This window comes from Thunnus maccoyii, chromosome 12 (assembly GCF_910596095.1).
Source record: "Thunnus maccoyii chromosome 12, fThuMac1.1, whole genome shotgun sequence".
Taxonomy (NCBI): domain Eukaryota; kingdom Metazoa; phylum Chordata; class Actinopteri; order Scombriformes; family Scombridae; genus Thunnus; species Thunnus maccoyii.
The window spans coordinates 3000619-3025984 of record NC_056544.1 but is presented as its reverse complement, the minus strand read 5'-3'; the positions used below and the strand labels follow the sequence as shown (position 1 = coordinate 3025984).

Genomic DNA, 25366 nt, shown 5'->3' with positions numbered 1-25366 from the left:
TTCTGTGAAGATTGTGTGTAACTTGATGAGGAGGCACCCAGCCTTGTGTGTGATTAGTGAAATGCGCCATTTTCCTTCATGCATATTAATTTAAAGGAGAAATGCACTAGTCACAGGAGATAAAAGTGTAACTGATACACACCACTTTCACCAATCAAAAAACTTCAAATTTAAGTCACCTCAACTTGACATAGTATTTCATGGTTTGCACTATCAGTATATTAAAAATGCTAAGCATGCAGTGACAGTGGAACTGTACTTGTGTACGTCATGTTAGCATACATAAACTAATTCAAGGTCTCTCCACACTAATTCTGTGGAACAATGTTAAGTATAAGACGTTGTACAAAGGCATTTGCATCTACATATAAATGCATCTGTATCTACATAAACACATAACCATTTTTCCCCTGGCAACATTGAATATTCCCATTCATGATAAACAAAGATTTATTTTTGCCTAGCATAAAGAGAGCGGCATATAAATGCACTCAACGCTTCCACCGCCCAGCTGAACAGTCATTAGTAACACATGGAGAAAGATGTTTAACAAAAGCATCCTTTCCACCAGGATATGGAGCAGCCAGCCAGTGGGAAAAAGTAGCCAGCTAGGGGGGGGGGGGTCCGGGGGCATGAAAAATTATGGCTGTAAAAGCCCAAAGTTGGTGGCTTCTGGCACATTCTAATGCAACTACTCCATCATATACACTGATCTTAATTAACTCACTTTGTGTTTTATCCCACACAGTCTATAAATAGCTGTTAATATTTAAAACCAGACTGATCAGAACTTTAACAATTAAGAATCATTAAACCTCATTTATTATTTTTTATTTATTTATCGACACCTTCACTGTAAGGTTTATCAAGACATGCCACAATGATGGTTAATGTATTGTTTTACTATAAACATAAATGCACTCTTATTCAATGAAAGTAAACAAGGTTGTTTTAAGGGGGAACACGTTTGTAATCCCAATCTTATCTAGCCTATGTATTGGTTTTAAATTAAATTATTTATAAAAATACACCTATGCCAAAAATAACTCTAAAATCATGTGAATCTACTGAATCAACTCAACTTCTAGTCATCTTCATCTTCACTATCATCCTGAGTGTGAGGCACAGTCTACATTTTCCTCATATGACACAGGCCTGTTACTTTGACAATGTCGCCTGTTTTACTGTTTGTTTGCAATGCGTCTTAAGAGACGGCTCTGCTGCAAAAAGCGCCCATAAACATCTACGTGGCGTATATGGAAAATGCAGCGCTTTCATTGGACTTTTTAATACTTACTATACAATCATCAAGTTGCTGCTGTTTAATGAAGTAGCCTGTTTAATGAGGATGTCCGCTGTCTGTGCAATCAATGCAATTCTTAATGTGTTTTGTCATCAGTTATTTTGCTAATATTTGTCAAACACTGAAGGCGACTCTCTGCTCGGCAGGACGCAACCTCTCAGCTGAGAGCAAACACACACACACACACACATTCATATAGAGACTTGTAGGTACGTCTTTCTATCATCATGCTCGCATTGTTTTGAAGTGGAGGCTAATGGTCGTAAATGTAGGCGCATAGCTAATTGCAACTTAATCAAAACTATTTTATTAGAATCAAAAATGAATATAATAAACTAGCCGGCTGGGCTTAAATGAGTAGTTGGCTGTTTGGCTGTCAGCTGGCTCTTATGGAAAGCTCTGCAAAAGCAATAGAGTCAGGCTATCATTTTGTATTAACACAACAAAGGCAGGAATCCATTGAAAAGGCCACAGAGAGACTGTAATAACAGCAGAGACAGAGCATTACTGGAACCACTGACAAGGTTGAGGATATATGAAAAAAGTGGCATGTAATCTTGACTATCTGTGACTACTGAAGGCTAATGCTTGAAAAGGCCTTTTATCAAGATATGCGTTTACACAATGAGTGCAATGAATTATTCATGAATGTACTTTCACTGACTGGTGATGATGAAGGTAAAACCAAACACCTCCTTTTTTGCACAATCTGTATCTTCTGTGTCAGGATATAAAACTCTTTCTTTAAGCTTCTACTGTCTTTCACCTCAATTTTTCCTTAATAGCTGCAGTTTTATACCTTTCTCTTTAAAGCTGAACTAAATGACGTTTTCAGTAATAACAGTAGATCAAACAGCTATGTGTAATGTAAAAGGAGTCACTTGTAGTGAGAAACCCACATAATATCCCACATAATTCTTTAAATAATTAGCATGTTGTGTGGCACTATGAGCAAGCAAAGTTTTAAGTTGAGTTTTACCGACTTAATCATTTTAATTAGTTCAACCAGGCAGTAATGTTCAAACCACATTAACAGAACATTTCTCTCCTTTTCTGTCATCTTTCTCTCAATGATTAAGTGTTTAATCGCCACCTCAACATCATGACTGAGGTGGGTATAAATGTAAAACCATGAGAACCTTTAGAGAGCTTTACAGATTTCAAGTCTGCTCACGAGAAATAACATGTCATTACTGTTGTGAACTGGTTGTCTGCAGTCTATAGGTGTAGGAGGAGAAGAGAATCACACCTGTGGTATGTGAGGTACTGTATGTGTCCCTACAGGAACTAATATAAATGCAGCAACACAGATCCTTCACTACATACGCAGACTGAGCACATCTCCTTCCTCTCTCTCCTGCAGACATCATTTCAGGAAGACAAATTGCCTTGGCTTTAAATAAACATTTCCCTCAAAAATCAAGTTGACTACTAACTTAGTGCTTGTAGTATCTGGAAAAAAAAAAAAAAAACACGTCCCCAAAAACTGTCTTTGTGCACTTAAAAACTGCACTGGATCAATAAATCCATACACATTCACGTTGAAGGATCTGGAAGGAACGCTTACACAGCAATTACGACACTGAAAGGAAATGTGCTTTTATCTTCCCACACACAGCTCGGTCAGTGTCTTGCTGCAACAAGCAAAAATAGTGTTCTTTTTTATCTGAGGTACTTTCCATACAAATGTAACCCATTTCATTCCGTAGACATGGCATGGCAACATTTTGTTCACACAAGATCAATGTCAGATGTTTTTTTTGAAAGACTTCTAGGACAAAAAAGAGTCAGGATGTGCTTCTTTGAGGCTGCTCATCAAGGAAAAGCAGGCGTGATCGTGAAGAGACTGATTAAAATGACTCGGTGACTAATCAACAAATTACCCTCATTGTGCACTAGCCTTGCAGTGCTTGATTTGAAGGATAAACCACCTTATCAATTCACGTTTTCAGCACTAGGGTGCAGCCCTGACATATAACAGTGGTTCCTAACCATCAGCCATCACATCATGACTGTGGAGGTAGCTTCATTAGCTTTGGTGAAACAGCACAATTCCTTTACCACAATAAAACCAACTTATTCTAATCATTGAAAATGGACATTAAAACTATATGTCCTACATTGTAGAGAGACTAGGAGATCCTGACATAGTCAAAATCAAAGACCTATGACTGTCCTGAACAAAACAGCCATGACATTTAACACATGCGACACTAGAAATACACTTACTTCACGTTACTTTCATATTTCCCTGTTTAACCCTAACCCTAACCCTAAACTGATGAATCACAAAGCATCCTCACCCTTTCTCTACCTCGCTGTCTCCTTCTCTTCCTTGTCTCTTTGTCTCATGTTTCCTCTCCCTCTCTGTCCAAGTACTGCATTAGTCCCATTAAGTTCGTGCTTTATGAAAAGGGTTTAATTGAATCAGGTGAACAACACACAAGAGACTTATTGATTCTGGCTGGACGCCTTTACTCTGTTTTTAACGAGCCTTACAGCTCCATTATTGTGCAGTGAAAGTGGCTGGAGCCTTCCAGTTTTCCAGTTCAAAGGGATTTCCCCCCATCGCCTAGTTATTCTAGTGAGTATCTGAGTGTGTTTAAAGTCACCAAAATGCTTAAAGCACTGTTGTGCTAGCCTATGTCAAAGCCCTCAAGAAGCTATAACCAAAATCAGCCACCTATGACATACTTCTCTATTCAGTGCCTTGTGTACGAGGACAAGATGGAGGAGATCAGAAAGTCTCTTAACTTGATGTTGGAAGAGCTTAGTAAGATAGCTAACCAACAAGCAAAACTGCTTGGACTAATGTAGGAGGTCTGGAAGCTCAAGTCATCTACCAAAGAGGACAGAAAAACTGCAGATCTAGAGCAACATGTCGATCACCCGGAACAATATTCTTGCATGATTTGATTATAAGCAGACTTGAGACAAGACATCAAACATATGCCAGGGCTATAAGTGGGGAAAAAGGTGAAGACGCCCTACTGAGTGAATTAGCTTCTTTAGAAAAGCATGTACTTCAAATCTTTCAAAGCCAAAATGTGAATACAAACCCGTGCAATTTCAGCTTGCCATACATTTCCTAGGAAGGACAGTCTGATAATGGTAATGTGCTTTGTGAACACAAAAGCCAAAACTGTCATACAGAGGCAAGCCAGAAAGCTGCGGGGGACTGAGGTCTTTCTTTGCTCTCACAGTTCTCTAAAGTATTGGGAGAAAAAAAAAAAAAATATATATATATAATAAAATATATATATATATATATATATATATATATTTTATTAAAAAACTGGAGGATTTCATCACAAAACTTAATTTACTGGGTGAATAGCAATACAGGTTTAGAACTAACAGGACAACTTCATTTGCACTAATTCATAAATGAATGAGCTGAGAGAGTGACTGCAATGTTTAAATCTTAAGTGCTGGTGGAAGTCTTGTGCTGGATATGGGAGCAGCTAAATCAGAACATCGACTTTATCTTGTAACATACTTATTTCCCTAACTAAATGTGTGTGATTATCAGATTGGTTCCTAGATCAGAAACTTTCCAAAATACTCTTTTGTGTGTGCTCTTATCCAGAGTAGCTTCTGAACACTTTGAAAGGGTGTTGCTGTACAAACTCTTGACAGTTGTTTAAATCTACCAGCAGATGAACTTGAGCACCATCTGCTCAAAGGGCTTAACTCCACAAATGCAGCCATTGCATTAACTACACGTAAACAAAGCAGACTGATATTACAGTGATCCTTCACTGTAAGATTATAGAAGGAAAAGCTAAACGAAGAATGTGGCAAGAACTGATTAAACCATCTTTGTACCACACTTTTCATTCGTAGTGAATCTCTGCTACATGCTCCGTGAATAGAAGGGTTTTCAGGCCTTTTTAAAAAGAGTCTAGGGTCTGTGCTGCCCCCAGATAATTAGGGAGGCTGTTCCGCAAGCGTGATGCAGCAGAGTAGAGGGCTTGATCCCCATGGTGCAGAGCTTGGCGCTGGGAGCCTGTAGGAGCAGGCTGCTGGCAGATCTAAGGATGCGGGTGGAGGTTTTTGGTATGATCAGTTCCTGTAGGTAGGGAGGAGCATGTCCGTTGACGGATTTGTATGTGAGTAGTAGGATTTTGTAGTCAGTCGTGAAGGAGACAAGCAGCCAGTGCAATGAAAACAGAATTGGTATTATATGTTTGTGTCTCATCAGGATCCTGGCAGCGCTGTTCTGAATGTGCTGGAGCTTCTGGATCCCTGTAAAGAGCACCTTCTCCAACACCTTGGACAGTAAAGGGAGGTTGGAGATAGGTCTGTAGCTGGCAAGAACTTCTGGGTCCAGGGTGGGCCTCTTGAGGAGGGGGCGGATGACTGCGACCTTGAGGACAGATGGAACACTACTAGTTTGAAGGAAGAGGTTGACAGTTTGGTCAGGGGCATGAGAATGGGGATGTATGATTTGAGCGGAGTTGTGGGAATGGGGTCCAGGGCACAAGTACAGGGTTTCATCTTCCTGAGGATTTCCTCAATGTGACTCTGCCTGACGCCAGTAAAATGGAGTAGAGATGGCGAGCTCCCAGAAAGAGGGTCGATGACAGGAGGAGGCAGAGAGGAAGAGCTGGACATCAGAGAGCAGATGTTGTTTAGCAGCTAAAGAGCCAGATATTTCCCTCAGCAGTTGGTAGAGAGTAAAAACAGAGCTAAAACAGAGTGAATATTGGACTTGTGTTCACAACTTGTTTCTGCTGCCCCTAAGTGGCCAAAATCATTTATTGCAGGTTTAAATTAATTTATATTAAGTTCAGCTTCATTTCATCACATTGGAAATTGTGATCCACATTTTTACATTTTACAAACGATCAATAAAATGAGAAAATATCTGGCATTGATAATGAAAGAAATTGCTAGTAGAAACCCAACTTTTCATCAAAAATTGCTGTGTCATTTAAAGAATCCAGGAGCAAACAAATGTCTACATTGTAAATACTGGGATTGCAAAGATTTTGATCTAATATTGGAGTCCCAAGAAAAAAGATGTTGGGAAGAACCTGCGATTTAGGCCGTTATGTCACATGTCTGCAACTAAAGTTTACTCAGAAACTGATATTGTTGTATAGTTTAGGTGTCAGACTCCCTGCTGTTGCACTACACTGCACATCAGCAGTTAAGAGAGAAATCTTCCAAAACAACTACCATATTTTTTTTTCCAGCCACGGCAACCAAATGAGTGATGCATTATAATGTCCAGTCTGGTGTAGGAATGCATTGTGGAGAAAGAACTGTCAATCATAATTCTACAACCTACTTTAAATGACATAATGTGATATAATGAGGCTTCCAACTTCCAACACTCTTTAAAAAGAGCACAGAAATGAACTACTGAGACTGTTCAATTATTTTGAGACTCAAGCTGTGCAAGACATGCTGCCACCTCTCAACAGCTGCCAGATATCACTTGCAAGTTTCTATATGCTGGAGCCAACTCAATACAGATGAAACTTGGTGGCCTTTTCACACAAACACAAAATGCATTTAGGTGGCCTGTATGAGTTGGTGTGCCTAAAACAGTAGTGAGAGTGTTATTAAAGCAGTCTGGACTCATACAGCAGTCTTGCCCACTTTAGAACAGCAGCACAGGCCAACGTGATATTTCCTCTCCCACCTCCCCTCCTTTGTCTTTACAAACAGTGATAAATGTTCATGACCTTCAGGTGACAATCACGGTGCCTCTCTACCTTTGTCGCCTCCATCTCCCGCTTCTCCTGAAGCATGGCTCTGTGTGTGTGTGTGTGTGTGTGTGTGTGTGTGTGAGAGTGTGTGTGTTACCACCTTGCAGACAGCCACTGAGACCTCTGACAACTCCCAGAGGACCAATTAGAGGTGAAAAAAGGAGAATGTCAGCCACCGAGCAGCTTATGTGTGTGTGCGTGTTATGTGCGTGTGTGTGTGTGTGTGTGTGTGTGAGAGAGAGAGAGAGAGAGAGAGAAGCACAAACCCAGCCACCCCTTTCCATCAGAATAGACCAGCCATCTGAAGGCAGCCAACAGCATCCACACCGCCTATCCAGTTTTAACTCACACTCGCTGTCTCTCCCTCAGACACACACAAACAGTGAAACACACACACACACACACACACACACACATACATTCTCACAGAGCCGTCAGATAGTCCAGTCCCTGGTCCTTGGGAGTGTGAGTCTCATTATGAATAAACCATAGACGAGGTGCAGAAGTTGCACCTTGACTTTAGAGACTTGACTGCAAGTTTTTAAAGAGTAAACTTTTTCAGCAACTTTTTTTGTGATCCACATGACATTGCCATGAATCATTCTCTTTCATACGGAACAGATATTAGAAGTCAGTCAGTCAGACAGTCTGTTAGCCAGCCACGGTCAGTGTATGCATGTCTTCCTAATCCACCTACCAGTCACTCAGTCAGTCAGTCATTCTGTCAGTCGTCTCATTAGATATTCAGTCTGAGGAAACATGCAGAGCCCAGTCAGTAAGTAACCCAGTTTTTAGCTTAGGATGTAAACATCATAACTGGGTTAGAATTTGTTTGGGAAACCTAGATAACTCTCATTTAAAATAAGTCACAGTGGCATGGAAACAACTTCCTGTTCCAACATTTCATATCTGTATATTCAAACATTTTTATGTGAACTGAATATTACCAATACTGGTGAAATGACCATGTATAAAGTAACCAAACAGGGATGTCTGTTTTTGGTTTATCCAGCAAATTAAATATGTGATAAATCACAGTAATTCATCACATTGATCCAAAAATCATACAAAAATCTAATACTGCCAAAAAGAGGCCTGCTCAGTGACCTGCAGCATTGAACACAATGGCAGTATACCCAAATATGTTAAAGGCATAGCTACCTTAATATAAAAAGCATGATGAAAATCCTGTTGGTTGAGAAATGTATATCTTCTCACAGTACATATTAACATACATGTTAGAGACTTTGAAGTTGTATCACAAATTTTCCAGCTTCATCATTTGGTTTCATTGGCTGGAAAAAAAATGGGGTCCAAAAGTCTGCATAAGTTTTTTAGTAATATAAGTGCTAAAAGCTGGAGTAAGGTCAAAACAAATCAATTTGTTCACAGTCCTTTGATCGCTTCAAAGGCAAACAGTTTGTAGCTGCTCTGAATGGCCGCACTCAAAGACGAGGTAAAAAGCATGTTTCCTCAAAAGCGTTCGCAGTGTTGCACTTGCTTGCACAAAGGGACAGAAGTAGTTGTGTGAAGACTGAAAAAAAGAAGTTCAAATCTTCCTTAGTTGCTTGGAAGCAGCCCTCTCCAATTCTGTTGTCTTAGCAGTTTGGAGAGAGGGGGTATCCAACACTTCACAAGCACTCTGAAGCATACTGACACCTTAAGAGTCTACAGTCGATGCTAGATGAAGAGTCTAGAGACCACACACTTTATGGCAATCCATGCAATGATTCTCCAGATAGGCCATTTTATTTGGGACCAAAGGAAAAACCAAGCAACCAACTAACCAATCAATCAACACTGCTATCCCTGGAGCCATGATGCAAGTATGGCTAAAAAAGACTGACAGTATTTATTGAACTGTTTGCTTGAGTTCATCAACATGCACTCTAACATTTCTTATTCACTTTTCTTATTATTCTGTAATATTCCAGCACATTTCAACTGCATCTCAGACTCCCAGCAGAAGCAGACTTCTAACCTTTCTGAATTCTCTAAAAGGTATTCACTGTTCAAATCTGAGGCTTGTGGATTAAAAGTCGTGCAAGTCAGTGCTCGTTGCTCTTTCTTGGATTTCAAACAGACACAATATAGCTGCAGTTGTGACACTGAGGCTGTACTTTGCCAATCATCTTTTGACTGTACTTTTACGTACTGGAGTAACCTTTTTTCGTTCTTGGATGGAGTTTCTGTTCCGTCTCAGTTTATCTTGATATACTGGTGGACACTTAAGGTCAGTCTGGCCTTGCTTTAGGTGAAAATCACTTGTTTGTGTGTGTGTTCAGCTAACCCTTGAGAACCTCTGTATCTAGCTGCAGTTTGGCTGGGCTTGATTTCAGCACTTCATGAGAACAATTTGTTCCCAAACTGTGTCTTAGCTCTTATGAAACTGTTATAAAAGTGGAAATATTTATAAAATATTTTATTTTATTTATACCTATAGTTTCAGTAATTTCCTAAAACAGCTGGTCAAAGCTAGTTTTTAGCAAATGTTACTAAAAAAGGAGGACATTTGTTGGGGACTACTTTCAGCTACAGATTAATACACAGTTGGTACACAACTGCTATGTTGCTAGTGTTACTGTTATTACTTCTATTTATGACACTTGTATGAAAGAACCGATTCAAATAATTGACTCAAATTATACAACTAAACTATACAATAAGAAAAGAATACGATATACTTTACTTTATTCTTTAAGCATAAGCTTTGATTAATGTAGGGCTGACCCCTAATAGTTCTTAGTCAACCAACTGTCTTAGTCGACCAACTTTTCATTGGTTAGTTAATCGCAGGGAAAAAAAACAACAGACTAATCACCTCCGCACAACCTTGTGGGAAGGTGTCACAATGCCTGATTTGATGTCATTGTGACAGCAGGCTTCAGGCTGCTGCTGCTCTGGATGACCAGCAGGTCCTCCTCTGTGTACAGCCGGGCTGCAGCGCACACAGACACGGGGATGAGCCAGAGGACGGCCGCTGCTTCAAACCAGAACTGTGGCAGCCTGTCTGCCATCCGGAGAGAGACACATCAAGAGGAGACTGTCAGAGAGCTTCCAAAAACAAGCACTGAGACCTGGAGAGACATAAGAGCAGCTGCTCGCTAACAGCTAACGTTACGTGTGTTTACAGCAGAGAGCAGCAGGGAGGACGGACGTCTAACTCTGAGGGAGACTGCCTTTTTGTCTTTTTGAGCTCCATATCATCTGCTTCAGTGGTATTTGGCAGCTTGACATATTCCATTACTGCAGTAGAGACGTTGGAAGATGCTTTGGACTCGTTTTCACGCTTCATTAATTTATTTCTTCCGTGGCAGAAAAACACATGACATGAGCCTTCAGAAACTCCTGCAGGTTAAACTAGACGAATGAAACACTTTTAGTGCTGACTGACTCTAACACACTCACTATAAACAGATTTTAAGACACTCGCTAGCCTAGCAACATTAATGCCACAAACAACCCATAATGCAACACTCTGTGTAGGAGTTGGTTTTACAATATATATTATAATATAATATATTATAAGACAACCCCGCTTTTTCATCATATTTCCAAGAAAAACTTATATTTGGACCAATACGGTAAACTTTTCAAATGCATTTATTCCTGTATCCTGTCTATTCTTTATAGCTTCTATAGTCTAAATGTCTATCTTTATTCCAGAGTTGTCATTAAAAGGCCAACTTTGCAGCAGGAATATTGGTCGGCATTTGGCATCATTCTTCATGTCAAGCTTGAGAGAATAACTGATGTCCCTTCACTTGAGCTGCTCATTTAGCGGTGAAGCAGAGATCAGCTTGACTCTGCAGTTGGCATGATGTGATTGCGTTACCACGGTAATCCGGTAACTGCGGCAGTTCTTTACATCACATTACTAAAGTTAACCACTCCTAGTCAGGCAAAAACGGAGAAATGCTGTTAACATGAAAATAATGATTGATTGTTATTGATCATTACTCTCACATGGACAAAACCACTTAACCACAATGAGGTATAGTCAAGAATATGCGTTAATATTACCCAACGTTTTAACAAAGCTGTTTGTGTTTACTAACTACTGATGGCCAGTTTAGTATAGCTTCTTATTTTCTTTTACAGCTAATCAGCAGGAGAACAGGAAAACAATGGGGGGGCAAGAGAAGACCAATGGCATGTCAGTATTTTCAGAGACACTGCACACACATGACTTGACTAGTCAATTTCATACACAGATTACTAAAGAGTTGTGGTTGATTCATTTTCAATGGTTACTAGGAAACGACAAATTTTTTACCAGTGTGGGCTGAAGTCAGTCCTACAAGGCTCAGCGAGAGTGTCTATAAATGCTGATGCTGATGAAATGAATGAGGTGCACACTGGCCCAGTCTCTGTTTTCTAAGGACAGCACCAGCTACCTCAGCTATTCAATATTCAATGTGTCCAGGTAGTTCGACAGCCCTTTGTTATAAAGCAGGGATCAATACTACTGACTTAAATATACACACATAGACACACACGCAGGAGCAGTGATCTTTGTGTATGACGGGCAGCTAGTGTGTAGCCAGTGTGTGGTCCGCAGGCCATCACATAGCATCCTGACTCTGCTCTCAACACTCCTGCTGTGATCAAGACTCTTATTATCATCACCAGGCTCTCTGATGCTTCCAAATACAGCAAAGAATACAAAATCAGCACATCAATTCTTTCTTTAAAAAAAAAAAAAAAATCCAAAAACAGGTTTATTAACCTGTGGAGGGGAATGCGAAAGCAAAGACCTACAATTCTCATGGGTCCACATTAGTTTGAGTCTCACAATGTTTTGTGAGAGAACAAAGGTTTCCAATTAAAATAACATGATGGGTCCAGAAAACTGACAGTAATATATTTTCCTAACTGAAACTGCACCTAACCTTAGTCTCAGATGTGGGCAGTGAAACCAACATCTGAGACTAATCTCAAACACTGATCTTAATTTAGGTTGCTTAAGTTGCATAACCCTCAATGAACCCTAAACCTATCTGTAGCTTTATTTGTTTTATTCACCAAACTCTAACCATTAGCACACAGTTTTATGTTACAAACAGAGAGAATGGCATGTCGAATTCCTGCTATCGTCACATAATTTGCAGTAAAGAAGATCATCTTCAACAACGTTTTCTAGATTTTAAAATGTATATCCACTTCCCAGACACTCTTGATTGGAAGGAAATGGGTCATTGCTTGTCTCTCAGTTCCTCTGTGACTAAATTAACATCACCTTAGAGTTCTCTAACCAGAATACAGAATATGAGTCCCATTTTGCTATCATTTAAAAGGCACAAGAAGCTACACGTTCGCACTGGTTTCATAGGAGTTATTCTTGCATGAGTTTTCAGAGTGTAGCTGTAAGCAAAGTAAAGCTGTCTGTCTCATTCTGATGCACCAAGTTGGACTGGACATTACTGTTGCCGATGGGGGAAAACATCCACTGCAACGGCTGTCGATTCTGGTAATTGCTGAGAACTCCAGTTGGAGTGCATTTTTCCACCATTGACCACAAGGGGCAGCTATGAGCTCATGGGTCTTTCTGAACTGCAGATGAAATATAATCACCTGATTTCAGTTCTAAAAGTCTTTAATCCATAAAGTCATTTATTCACTGTAGGACAGAGTGCACCAATGTGAACTGAATAAAAGTAAAATACTTTAGATACAGACGTGTAAACAGAAATGCATCTTAAAAAGATCACTGAGTATAACTATATAACATCAGAGTATAGAAAGAAGAAGCTCAGTGCTTCCTTACACTGCAAAGTCATTACCTACTTCCTACTAGTAATATCAAGAAGGTGTAGATGTTGTTTTTCACCTGAGGGAATTTTCTAGTAAAGCCTGCAGTTCTAATGCAGATTTGATGTAGCAGTAGACACACCTTAGAAATGGCCTCTGTTGCTTCCCCTATCTGGAAAAAAACTGAAATTACATAGAAAAGTTATAAACATTACATCAAATTACATTTTAAAATATGATATTAAATGTTAAAAAGTATCACATTAAACTGCTTTGATGTTGCATAGAGTAATAAGAAAGAAATATTTGTCTCATTCTTTATAAACTGAAAGTTCAGGCAGGTCATTATATCATTAAAGCACCAGTGCACACAGGGAGCCACATACAATTTTGATAAAATGGCATAATTTATGTCTTTGATATGGCTATAGTTATTACTCTTTTGCTCAGACTTCTTTCACCTTTACTTTATATATATATATTCATTTGAAATTATTTTGTACAAGGAGAAATCATTTCTCTGTGTTCAGAGGATGATTATACTGTGGTTTGAAAGTGACTCTCCTAAATACATGCTCACAACTCATTGCAGATGCAGATTATTACAAAGTACTTCCAATTTAAACAAACTGTCTTATGCATATGATATCTCCAAATATTGCACATCAGCACTGCAACCTCAAAATGTCTCAGTTTTTGGTAGCAACACAACATTCTCACTTGGCTTAGGGAGTCGCTGACTTGACTTTAAACACAGCCCTGAATCTCAAAGAATCTGTTGCTTGCAGACACATCTACAGAGGACTTGCTCTAAACACCATGTAGCGCCTGGACTCCTATACAGTATACTGTATATAGTAAGCCTGTGCTGAGCAAGTCACACTCACATCTAGCTTCATGTCCACAAGTCATGCAATAGTACTTGTGAACATATTCAAAGTCAAAGTATGAAAAATAACACAGGCTGCTCTGTATATGTGCAGCTGTATAACTGTGGACACTCTAAACTTGAATTTTTGGCCACCAAAAAGCACTGTGTTCACAAGTTATCTTGTCTGAAAATCAAACATGGAAAAGAAACAAGCAAAATGTAAAAAACTGGATTTTATTTAATTAAAAAGGAGAGCCTTCAAGGATTATTCCCAGGACACATGAACACACAGCAAAACAGCAACAAGTATCACCTGTGGAACAATGTGCAGCAAACTTTTTAAACCAAATACAAAGACAGAAGCTGTAAATGGATGGTGTTCTGGACAACTGGTACATTTACTTTTTCTACTACAAACCAAGTTTGATTTAATTTTATGCACATTTAATAAGGCTGAGTGGGCCTAGACACTTTTCAAACAGTAAAATGGTTATTTGTAAAGCCTTAACAGCCACTCCACAGACTGTCCGTCCATTTTAATGCTTTCACACCTTCCAAACAAAACCTTTTTCTCAAACTAGTTTTATAAACAGACAGGTGTTGTGCTATTTCCATTACACTGTAGGGGTATCCATTATACTTCTCAGGGGTTGGTGGAGATCAAACCACAGTCAAAATGAGGGTGAACATTGGACTTCCATTCATCAGGTGGACACATACATGACTAAGTGAATGTTAATGTTCCTCTCTGTCTGCTTAGTAAGGTGGTAATCTATCAAATGTTATGTTTACAGGTTGATCCGCTGCCTCCAATTGGCCGAAAAGGCTTTAATCTCAGTCAGATACTTCAATCTGGTAGCTTTGAATAGCTTTAACAAACAGCTCGTCCATTTAGCTCACGCTAGCTAAAACCACTGTTCATCCAACAAAACCACATCAGAATGAAGAGTTCAGGCCACGTTTTGAGGTCACTCAGTGTTTAAGGAAATCATTGACCTTGTTGATGGGGTTGCTCACAATGTGACAGCGGAGTTAGTGACTGGAATGAGTTGACTGGCACTGACACCTCATTTCCAGGCAGCCACTGCAATTGTTATTACAGCGTGTTTGAATGTGGTTTTATATTAGTGTCTCTACCTCAAGCACAGAGCTTAGTAACATTATTTTACATAAAAACCTGCAGACCTTTAGTCTTCCATGTCCAGCCTGTCCCCTCTGGTACAAATGTATTTCGTGTGTGGGGGCGGGGCTGTATATGCAAAAGCTCTCAACCGTGTGTGTCCTTACAGTGACCTACATATATGGTATTTAGTCAAGTAGTTTGGACAATGAGAGTTAATGCATATTAAGATCTGCACCACATGCAAACTAAACAACATCCAGGCTTTGATCTGAATTGGACGTAAACATACGATTTAAAGCTCTGAGCTCTTTCTGCATTATACTGGGGCCATTTACAAGCAGGCTTTTAGTGGTGTGTAACGGTTCACAGGAACTGACAAAGCACACAACAGGACATATACATCGTAGGTCATGTAATCCCTGCCCCCTATGCTTGACCCCAACACACACACATATACACACAAACACTCAGTGGGGCGACCCATTCCCAGCAATTACAAAGCCTCAACCAACCTAATCCACCATGCAACCTGAGCTGCTTTAATCTTAACAAAGGGGAGATAATAGATGTTGAAATGTGTGTGTGTGTGAGGGGGTGGGGGGGTGGGGTGGGGGGGGGTGGGCTGGAGGGGCGTTGACTTATCCTACTTTTGGGGACACGTTTCAGACTTGGAGATGGCTTGTCCAATTGGGGACCCAAATGATTTTTGGGTGAGTGGTTAAGGTCAGGGTTAGGGTAAGTCTCCAGGAAATGAATGTAAGAGTGTGCGTGAGAGATATGCATTTGGTTTCACTATCATTCAAAACCAAGTTTGAGTTTAACATCTTTAGAGAAAGTAAAGTGTGCTCGTTTAATCTCTTCTGTCTTTCTTTGGGTTGGGCAGGTCCTCACAAGAATATGTTTCAGTTTGTGTTTCAGTTCGTGTTTCAGTTTGTGTGAGCTCTGATGACTGTTGCCATGTACATCAACAACAATTAGTGATGGATAGTGTTGTCGGTACCAGATGGTACTTTAGGATTTACAGTGTTATGTAACCAGAGAGAGAGGGCTTGGGGTGGGGGGTCAGCAGGACTGAGGAAGATGAGAGACCTGACACAACATGAGCAGCTTTTATCACACACCAGCAGACCCAAAACACAGCGGGAGACAGTTTGAAATTTTATAAAATCATTGACCTGAAATCCTGCAAGGGAACGTCACAGTCTCTTCCTTTGGTGGTCCAACTTTCTCTGGACAGAGGGACAGAGGGACACTTTTATATTTTTCTAGGGCTGCAACTAATGATTATTTTCATCACAATTGATCTGTCAAATAAATCTATAAACTGCCACGAAATAGTGAAGAATGTCCATAATGTTTTCCCAAAGCAGGTGACCAGATGTGACCAGTCACAAAAAGTCACTAATAACTAAAAAGCCAGAATGTTTATCTAATTATTTTACTTTTTAAACATCTTCCTACATGATTATCTAAATGCTACTTCAAGGTTTTTTTCTACTTCTGGAGGAGAATAATTAAAAATCCTTTAATTCTATTTTTATATTTTAGTGTAAAACATCTGATTTGATGATACCAAGTCTAAGAAATACCAGAATCAGCCTCAAAAGACAGGAAAGACATGTGTAATTTTTAAAAATGTAATAGTGCAGACAAACAGAGAAAAGCAACAGATCCTCACGTTTTTAGAAGCCGGAACTATCAAATGTTTGTTATTTCTTCTTGATCAATGGCTTAAAGGATCAGTCAGAGTTAGATAGTGTTAGATTTCATTCACAAGTGGCAAACCAACAACTGAATTAAACTGGATAAAATACCTGAGTGAAAGACTCAAGGAGTGGCATTAAGTGGAGATTTACATGTAGATAATACTTGGAAATGTGTGTAGGCTAAAGAATCCTTAAAAGCTCAGTCATACCAGCATCATTAAGTATAAATTTATCATATATCTTTAATTATACCTATTAATTTAATTGAAGTGGGTGTGTTCATATAAGAAAAGTAAATTCTTACAGTACTTTCCTACAAAGGTAACTTAAGTGAACTTTAACTTGTCTTTGCAAACCGTCACAGGGATTCTCCTGATCACTGGGTTCCATATTTTCTACTTGCCATTCCTACAGTCTTTTTCAGTTATGTTTCTCATGCTGTGATTGTTGGCTGTGTTCACATAATTTTTATATAACCCCTACTCTGATGTATACCTTCTTTTCTTTGCCCTAATCCTACAGTAGTACCAGCTGCTACAACAATCTCTTTCAGGGATCATTAAAGACCCCAAATAAATAAAATTTTCATCCAGCTCAATGCTTCAGTTCATAAAACTTTACTCTCAACTGGGCATGTGGGGGCTCTGCTGGACACAATAACAGAACAAAAAGTCTTATCATGTGTTATACTAACATTTTCAACAAAGGTTTTTCTTAAGAAAGCAAATGGAGAAGTAACATTTACTTGTTAAGGTTGAAACAGGAAAACTCAACTCTGTTCTGGAAAAAGGCTTCAGTCTGACTTTGTCTGCCATTGTAAAAGCTGCTTTGTGTGTGACGGTGTTTACGGGGGTCTGTAGTGGTGCTCTGTTTGCAGTTCTGTCATTCACAAGGACATTTTATCATGAGAACCCCTGTTTTATGGCTGCCAGAGAGCTGAGAAACAGCAGGAACACACACAGACAGAGACAACGCTTTTGTCACTCGCCTTTGGAATGTAGAAGACCATTACTATGCAAATCAGCAAACATCTACCCTTGTAAACTAGTGTGTGTTTACATGAGTTTGTAAGGGGTAAGGACATGGTTAAAAGAGTGTAAAAACACACAAACAAGACAAAGCTCAGTTCATAAAAAGCTTCCTGTTGAAATGAACATCTCAGCCCTGATCTAATCATCCACTTTAATTTGCCCAATTGCATGCATTTGTCTCACCCCCTTTTTCTATACATTACATCCTCCTTCTCACTGTGGGGATCAGTGTAGCTTCCTCTTATCTTAATCTCTTCTACAAGGGATGAATCCAATTTGGAAGCAGTTTAGGAGTCGAGTGAGAAAAATCAACTCGTTTCAGAAACCACAATCAGATATTTATGTTCAGCCAGCTCCAGCTACCACATCACTCTTTTCTATGTCAGGTCCAAAAGTGACCAATTTCAGCACTCTTTGGGCTCAAACTACAGCTCCAGCTGATAAAGATAGAGGGAGTATAAGTCTTTATTCACAAAGTAACCATTTCAACACTGTGCTCAGAGATACAAATCCATATATATATATTATAAAAGGTATTCATAATATGATAAGCACTCATTTTCTACTGTTTGAATGAATGATGTAATAATAGGAATTACTGTTTGTCATAAGATGATTGTTTTCGGCTGTTAAAGATGTTGGTAGCATGTGTGTGTGCTCAGTTATCATCTAAACTGACAATTAGATCTAAACTACAACTAGATCAACAAATACTTTAAAAACCAACCTGATCTGAAAGAGATCAGTCAGATATGATCTTAATACATCCAGAGATAATTGGACCGGGTCCAAAATGTGGTCAACCCAAACAGATCCAAACAGGCAGAGATCAATAATACTTGCAACAACATGATGCATCAACAATGAACAAGCAGCAATACATATCTGCTCAGATCCACTGTGGCACTAGAAGTACTGACACTTAGTTTAAATCTGATTATCATTATGAACTAACATGACTTGGGTTAGGTCTTGGTTACCAACCGTTTACATCCATCATTTTTGCCTTGAGAGAAGAATCTTTTACATTCCAGAATGAGTTGGGGCAACTGATGGTATGGCACTGATTTCAGCTTTAAGAAATCAAGCTCTCCCCGATGAACTGTCCAAGGTGTCCCCCACCTTTCACCCAATGACACCCCGCCTCCTGTAACTCTGCACACAATCAGTGGCTGCAGAAAATGGATGGATGGACCGAAGTTCAGTGTTAGCAGTTCACAGCCTTGATAGTGGGCGGTGGCTAAAAAAGGAGCATTTTTACAGTACATTATCTAACCGAGCGGTATATATGATGTACAAGGGCATGGCGAGTGGAGAGCACTTGGTTTTATGTGGTCTACTGTCCTCAGGGAAGCACTGTCAGTAACTCACATTAATAACCTTACTAGTCATGCTCTTGCCAGTCGGGTTGCAGCTCCCTTACAACAAGTCTAACCAGTCAATAATTAACAAATTACAGATATATGACTCATGGTACTATTTCTACTGTTCCAGGCAAAATATGTAGTATTTTCTATTTAAAGCATCTCACAGAGGAATACGCTGAAGATAAAAACTGGGCCAGAAAACATGTAAAAAAAAAAAATCTGACAACCCATCTAGAGCAATGCAATAAAATCTCTCTTTGAAATACAGCCTCTTTTACTCTACTGTTTTATCACAGCAGAATGTCCTGTCCAATTCAATCCAATGAACCATAATCAAAAAACTAATAAAATTGAACAACTTAGCCTCTGTCTTTGTACTCTTACACCATTCAGCAGTTCTCTGTGAAATACAGTTCACACCAGTGGTTGGTTTGTGAGGGAGTCAATTAATTAACTATTCGACTTCAAACTACTTTTTGCCGACATATACTCTGTATCAAGTGCTTCTGCTTCTCCTTTTACCTCCAATTAAAGCAGACAAAGGCTGATGAGAACCACTTCACACCAAACAAATAAGACAGTCCCTTTTGGAAAGATAGTTCATGTTTGCCTTTGTGTTTTTTACAACCTGTGAAACAAGGTGTGGGTAAATAAGTGAGTTAAGAGATTACACATTCTTCCTATTCACTCTTCCTATATGGAAGTTATCACAGCTGCCCTGTCAAGTACCCACACCTCCAGCTATATTAATTGTTCTTTTCAGAGAAATCCCTTTATCTGTACATGTGCAAGTTTAGGTGACTCTGTTTAATACCATCCCCTTGCATTTTCCAAAGTCTAACCAACTCTCTCAATCTAAATTGCCTCTTCTATTTGGAGATTTTCTTCGCTTAAAATATGAGGGTGTTGACAGTTACTTATCACATAAACCTAAAAAAAGAGGAATACAGCACCCAAAAATGTATCTTGTGAGTAACTAATCTTCACCGCCTGTGGGCTTAAAAGGTGCTTTGAAAGGTGTAAAGCTTGCACGAATGTGAAGGATGGCAGCTACGGTTGGCTTGTTGACGCAGCAGGTATGATTGATTCCAATGAAGACCTGTCATAGCAAAAAACAAACCTTCAAGAGACCACTCCTGCAGTATAATCCATTTGTCCACCATTATGTTCAGTATGTTCCATATGATCAGCATTAGTCCTGCAACTAATGATTATTTTCATAATTGATTAATCTGTCAATTATTTTCTTGATTAATTGATTTGTTGTTTGGCCCATGAAATTGTGAACAATATCAATCACTGTTTCCTACAGCCCAAGCGGATGTCCTCAAATGTCTTGTTTTGTCGCGACCAACAGTCCACAACCAACAGATATTCAGTTTACTGCCATAGAGGACTAAAGAAACCAGCAAATATTCCCATTTAAGAGGCTGGAATCAGAGAATTTGAAGATGATTGATTATTTTGTACTGTCATTGTTGAAATCCACTGTAACTATTGTGAATCTGAGCTGTGGTCCTTTAAGCTATCCTTTCAACATAGAACACAATACTGCAGTTACACAATAGACCTTAATATCAAGGTTTTGAAGCCAGGTGAGGCACTTTTTCAGTTATTTCAGTTTATTTGAGGTTTGGTGGCAGCATTTTGTGAAGCATGCGGCCCTCAAAGCTTAAAATGTCTCCACTTTAGCTGTATCAGTGTGACAACAGTCTTTGAACCAGGAACTACCTTGGCAAAGCTCCTGAGTGAGATTATAGTGTGTTCTCATCATGTGCGAGTATTCCTCCCTTCACTGCTGATATTTTATTTTCAACAAAGTTCTCCTCTTTGTTACCTCGGGTCAGCTACTGTATCTAACTATGGTGACCAGACGTCACCAGATTGTCCCGGTTTCAAGCTGGGTGTCCTGAGTCCCAACAAATATCTGTAGAACCCTAAAATGTTGATGACTGATGCAGACTGCATGGAAGATTATAGGGGTAAAACAACACACATCCCTGCAGTCTACTTACGAACAGACTACCTAAGGCAAGCTAAGAGGATAGTGACTGACCCATCCCATGTTCTACACACTGAATACCAGCTACTGCCCTCTGGTAGAAGGTTCAGAGTCCCTTGTAGAAGACAATAGATTTAAAAATTAATTTATCCTAGTGTCAATAAAACTTTTAACTAGTAGCAGATAAGCCTGGGATGTGCACTGGAAGATCTTTTATGTAAGAGATTTTCAATGAAAAATGGATTTTCTATTTTTTTTTTTTTTTGATTGATGTGTTTGTCTTCTCTGTTTGCCTTGGTACTTTTACAACCTTGGTATTTATTACCAATAAACTTGGTTATTTATTAACACTTTTGTTTATTTTCTGTATTTGAAATGTGGTTTTAGAACCTTGTTTGTTATTTATTAACTCATTTGTATTCTTTTCTGAATATGAAATCTTGTCTTTTTATGGCTGCAGCATGGGTGAAGAGCCCAAGACAAATTTCCCACTCTATGGGACAGTTAAGTTAATCTTGAATCTTGAATTGTGATTAAGGTTCTGATGTTTTAATCTTTGTAAACTTGCAATCAGCTGGTGGCATAGTGTTGTGAAGATGTAAGTCAAGGTTATTTGTATGTTATAGCCTAAAAGTTATTTATAGGACACACAAAGAGATTGTTTTGTTGGAAAAAAAAAATGTTGACACAGAATGTGTCACTGTCGGCCATTTAGCCAGCAGCCTGCACTTGTGCAAACTGACAAATACCTTGGTGGATTTTGGGAGACAAAACATAATATTTCATCTGCTGAGGTGCTGTCCATGGTGTTGAAAGGTAGGCTTGGTAGGTGTGCTAAACCCTGAAATAAGTGTCCCCCATCCTGATGAAAATGCCTACGTGCATAAACACATACATGTGCACGTGCATGAATGTGCGGTACACTTAAGGCTCCCAGTTTGGGGGTTTGAACATAGTCACCCTATATCTAACACTAATTAGACAGCTTGAAAGTTGCTGTAGGATCAAAAAAAGCGTCTCATCTGATTTCAGTCAAAATGGTAAATCAGTCTCCAGCATTTCGACATGCTGCCACATCTTTTCATTCTTTCTTACCCGGCTTTGATGAACAGCAATCTAGTGTATTTGCAAACACAACACATTGGGCCCAGAGAGCTGTAATTGGAGAAGCTGTCAAGCCAGCCGAGAGGAAGGCTGAAGTTGTCTTCAAACAACAATTTAGCGGCTCTCTTCCAGACAGATGCAGCTGAACACCTGTCAGAGGATAACTGTTCATTTGATGTGAATGCTTTCTGCAGTGTGTTAAAAGCTGATGCTATTCACATGCACACCAATTTGGTATGTGCTGTTGCCTGGAGTTATGGACAGGGAGGTGATAGCTAACTGTTATGGCTGTCTAATATCCCAACCATGCACATACTGTATTAACAGATTCCTTCAGTCCATGCTTTTCCATGCGATTATACACACTGGTGATGATGCAGGTCTACAGGTTAAAAAAACCTGGTCCATGTTTGAATCAGCAAATCGTCTGGGAAAACATGGACGGTAAATGTGCTTTCCATGGGGAAATCATATACACACAACTTTACCTCAGCCACACTTCTGCTGCTTAATCCACTTAATGTACCTGACGATGCACCTGGACCAAATCAGTGTTATCACCTTCTACTCACACACACACACACACACACACACACGCATACAGAGCACAAAGACCATTGTCAGGGCAGTTGTCGGACATCAACGTAAATTAGCACACAGAGCAGTTTAAGGGCTTCATTAGCATCCAGAGCTTCTATAATTAAATGTGTGTGAGTGGCTGGCCTGTCAGATGACATCATGTACTGACTGTTTTTAAAACTCATCGCCTTAATAAGACTATTCACTACAACTGATATGTGATAATAGCATTTGCACCATTTCTCTGTAGATAGCTCTGTGTGGTTAACTCCCTAATGACTTTACATACAGAGTAATCATGAACAACCGGTAGTATTGTAGTATTGCAGTAATGCGATTAAACACAATATTATTAAGGAATATGCACCATGAGCACATAGCATGAACTAATGGTGTGAATTCCCTTCCAACTGTTTAATTAACCAAATTATCTAAAACAACTGACACATAGTCAGCCTGTGACTTTTGGGCCCCAAGAGCAGTTTTTCTGGTTGGTAATCCAGCCGTGATGTTCAAATGTTAGCATGTCAACATAGTCATCATTAGCTGTTTGGCCCACAGTATGAACTGCTATTACAATGAAGGTTACATGAATATGAACATGTAATATGTAGCAGTAGATGAGACTCGTCTTTTAGTTGTAGTCCCTGTCATAAAAATAATCAAAGCACGGTAGGAGATATGACGATCGACGGTACACATTTGTCTACCGTCAGAGATTTTGTCATACTGTTTATACCGTGGTAACTCTTCTTTTAACATCTCTGGTTGTATTAAACCACTGTGTGCAGTGTTTCAAGTCAAAGAGCGGGAAAGGTTAATGGTTTTATTGCCATATTTTTTATTTCAATGTGATGAAACAGCGTAATGTGTAAAAACAGACATACCTGTCTGGTTATTTTATTCATAAACTATTTCTCAACTAATGTTTCATAATATATTTAATGTTTCATAACATTATATCAGGATAAATATTGTATACTGTGTGAGGATTTGAAAATAGAAACCTTAAAAATATGGTTTCTTCCTATTTTCAAAGCAGCCTGGAAGTCCAACAATGTCATAAATCTTTGAAATTGTTATGTTCAATGACATCACAAGGGTTTAACAATCAATAATAATCCACTTGTTTTCACTTCTTACAAGTCATTAAAAATTGTAAATTGTATTCACATTTTGGTCTCCCACCAGCAAGTTCTGTTACACTTTGTCAACAACAGCTCCTCAGTCTTAGATAACGTTCCTCCACTAAAAACAAGATGCCATCAGTACGTCCTCTTTAAGGATGAAAGAATTCAAGAATGAAAGAAAACATTTTAACAGCTAAATAAAAAAAAAAAGCTAGAATTTCAGAGTGTCTGATAATCACCAGCTAATGAAAGACATATGATCTCATATTTAAAAGACTGAAGATGTAAGCCCTAAATATATCTCTGAACTCCTCTGAGCGAGCCCATATAATCCCAGATTTTTATTTAGTACTTATCAGTTGCACTGGGAAGACCTCATCCCCTGCTGTTTTCTGCAAAACTGACTGCTGATCAAATTAAGGTCATCAGTTCCCTGCAATTCTCTTGTCCTGTCCTCATATTGATATTTGTGCCAGTTGAGGCTGATCCTTCCATCGTACCAAACTGTTTTCCAGTTATTTTAACATCATACCAACAGTTTTAGGTCTGCTAGTATTCAGATACATTATACTGTACATTATATGCCTAATTTGATATTTACATATTTACAAATTAAGAGTAAAAGGAAGTTTTTCTAATCTTTTACCCCCATTTTCTATAATTGAAGTCGACAAGCAACATCCTCTATCATTAGGTTTAGGGTTAGGGTTAGGGCATTAGGGTTAGGGTGCCTTCTATCTAAAATAAGCAACAACAACAAAAAAACTCCTCCCATAGAACCTTTAACATAGAGAAAAAGTAAGAAAACATCAGGAAGAGCAACAGAGGAGGGATTCCTCTTCCAGGACAGACAGACATGCAACAGATGTTGTATGTACAGAATTGACCAAAATAGCAAACGACAACAGAATTATATACAGATGGATAACTTACATGAAGAATGTGATGGGAGCATTCACATTAAACAATAGACATCAAATGACTGTAGAGAGAGTGGGGTACATAACTGGCATCTCCTTGTTTTTGTTTGATAGATATATATCCAGCTCACCCTGCCAGTAGATCTAAGTGATATTTATAAATTGTCTTCTTAGCATGAAAAACTGAAAAAAAAAAAATTCAGCCAAATAGAAGTTGCCCTCATTCAACTTTATTAACACATTAAGCTTGTTTCTGAGGCCTAATTCAGAATGACACACTAAAATACTTGTTTATTCAGGCTTTTGTGCTCATCTCAGGAGTATTGCTAAACTTAGATCCATCCTGAGTTTCAGCGATACAAAGGATTACACGCCTTTATCTCTTCTTGCCTTAACTGCTGCAGTGCCCTGTTTGTTTGCCTTAACCAAAAAGAGAACGCCTCCAGTGTGGTGAGAGTGCTGAAGCAAGGCTTTTACCTACAACAAAGAGAGAGGCCAAATATCTTCCTCTCTTCACTGATGGGCTTCACTGATTTTTTGTAGTGATTATGTGCTAATGTTTTCCTGGCTTGGCTCCGGGTTATCTCTCTGAACTTTTGACTGCTTAACAGACTACATATTGCATGACTGACCTGACTGTGACTGTGTCCAGGATAAAGACTAAAGGTGACTGAGCTTTGGCCATCATGTGGCTTTGGATTGGCCGTCCTGAACAACTCACAACAGCTGGCAGTGTCACTATCTTCCTCTATAAATCTC

At 39.1% G+C, this 25366-nt stretch overlaps 1 protein-coding gene across 2 annotated transcripts in view; it reads right to left on the bottom strand.

The window, feature by feature from the left end:
- LOC121908811 (cadherin-6-like) overlaps positions 1-25366 on the bottom strand; it is an 80381-nt gene that overhangs the window by 51413 nt on the left and 3602 nt on the right. Inside the window, exon 2 of one of the 2 annotated variants that reach the window (XM_042429107.1) lies at positions 12917-12957. The exons of the other annotated variant lie outside the window; for it this stretch is intronic. The gene's annotated coding sequence lies outside the window, so the exon portion shown is untranslated. The remainder of the gene's footprint in view (positions 1-12916; positions 12958-25366) is intronic. 2 annotated transcript variants of the gene reach the window in all.